This window comes from Myotis myotis, unplaced genomic scaffold, assembly GCF_014108235.1.
Source record: "Myotis myotis isolate mMyoMyo1 unplaced genomic scaffold, mMyoMyo1.p scaffold_m19_p_2, whole genome shotgun sequence".
Lineage (NCBI taxonomy): Eukaryota > Metazoa > Chordata > Mammalia > Chiroptera > Vespertilionidae > Myotis > Myotis myotis.
In genome coordinates, this window is record NW_023416324.1 from 34,151,037 (window position 1) to 34,153,167 (window position 2,131).

Consider the following 2,131-nt stretch of genomic DNA (forward strand, 5'->3'; position numbering starts at 1 on the left):
CTTTTCTTTTCTTTTTTCTTTTTTCTTTTTTTTTCCCCATAGAGTGGTCTTATTTCCTTTGCTGATTCTTATTCCTAAGAACAAAATTATAGGAAGAACTAGAGTGATATCATGAATATTAAGCTTAACTCCTCGTATCTCATCAAAGGACATAATAAATAGTACAAAATAATGCAAGTGTATTTCATAATACAGAAGGAATACTTTAAGAAATCTTCAGGTCAGATATTTTTTAATTTTTTAGAGAGAGAAAGGGTGAGGGACAGAGAGAGAGAGAGAGAAATATCAACCATCTACCTCCTGCATGTCTCCCACCAGGGACTGAGCCTTCTACATGGGCATGTGCCCTGACCCAGCATAGAACTAGCAAGCTTCGGTGCCAGGATGAAGCCCAACCAACTGACCCCCACTGGCCAGGGCAGTATATATATATTAGAGGCCCAGTGCACAAAAATTTGTGCACTGGGGGGGAAGGGGGTCCCTCAGTCCAGCCTGTGCCCTCTCACAGTCTGGGACCCCTCAGGGGATGACCACCTGCTGGCTTAGGCCTGCTCCCCAGGGGATTGGGCCTAAGATGGCAATCAGACATCCCTCTGGCAGCCCGGCAGCCCTCAGGGGATGTCCACTTACCAGCAGGGAGCAGGACTAAACTGCAGTCAGACATCCTTAGCGCTGCTGAGGAGGCAGGAGAGGCTCCCACCACCACCGCTGTACTGGCAGCCATCAGCCTGGCTTGTGGCTGAGCAGAGCTCCTCCCATGTGAGAGTGCCCTGACCACCAGAGGGCAGCTCCTGCATTGAGCATCTGCCCCCTGGTGGTCAGTGTGTCTCATAGTGACCAGTCATTCCCAGTCCCTCTGCTGTTAGGGTCAGTTTGCATATTACCCTTTTACTATATAGGATAGAGACCTGGTGCACGGGTGGGGGCTGGCTGGTTTGCCCTGAAGGGTGTCCCGGATCAGGGTGGGGGTCCCACTTGGATGCCTGGCCAGCCTGGATGAGGGGATGATGGCTGTTTGCAGCTGGTCACACCCCCTTCAGGGTGGGGTCCCCACTGGGGTGCCTGGCCAGTCTGGGTGAGGGGCTGAGGGCCGTTTTCAGGCTGGCGGGTGACTGAAGCTCCCAACCTCTCCTTTTTTTCTTTTTTTTTTATTCTGGGATTTATTTACCTTCCATGGCTGTCACTGGAACTGAGAGGTGGCTTTAGCTCTGAGGCTCAGCTCCAGCTCTGAGACCTCAGCTGCTGAAAGCAGCTATCTGGGTTTGTTTGGCTTCTATAATTGAAACACTGTTGCAACTCCAGCTCTGAGGCTGGACTGGCTGAAAGCAGGTTTCTGGGGTTTGTTTAGCTTCTATAATTGCAACATTGTTTCTTAGAGTGCAGCTCAGAGGCTGGCAGTGGCAGGTGGGGACCTTGGCTTCCTCCATCACTGGAGCAAGCAAGCCTCCTGTTCGCTTCAGCTGCCTGGCTGCCGGCTGCCATCTTGGTTGGCAGTTAATTTGCATATTGCCCTGATTAGCCAATGGGAAGCGTGTCAGAGGTACGGTTAATTACCATGTTTGTCTATTATTAGAAAGGACTAGAGGCCTGGTGCATGAATTCATGCACGGGTGGGGTCCCGAAGGGGGTGGGGGCAGCCAGTACACAGTGGGACACCCTTGCCAGCCTGGGTTCCAGATCCACCCCAGTGACATTCACACTGGTTGTCGGGAGCCACCTGGCAGCCACTTTTATATTGCTTCTTTCTTGTGGAGTGTCTAGGGAGGGGGAGCAGCTGCGGTGCCTGAGGCTGACTTCCAGGAGGTCGGTGGCACTTTGGGATTGTGCCAGCAGTGCTGGTCTCTTTGTGCCCGTCCCGTTCACTGGAGATTGGACCTACAGGACTACTGAGGGAGTGAGTGGCTCCCAGCGGGCTGGTGGGGCGCCAGGACGGGGCTCAGCTGAACGATGCTCTGCTGTGGGAACACACTGACTACCAGGGGGCAGCTCCTGCACTTACCGTCTGCCCCCTGGTGGTCAGTGCAGGTCATAGCAACCAATCATTCAGTCACTTAGGCTTTTATATATAGAGATATTCAATGATGAAAGAGACTCATGCCCTGCACTGGGGATCAAGCCCACAACCTGGGCA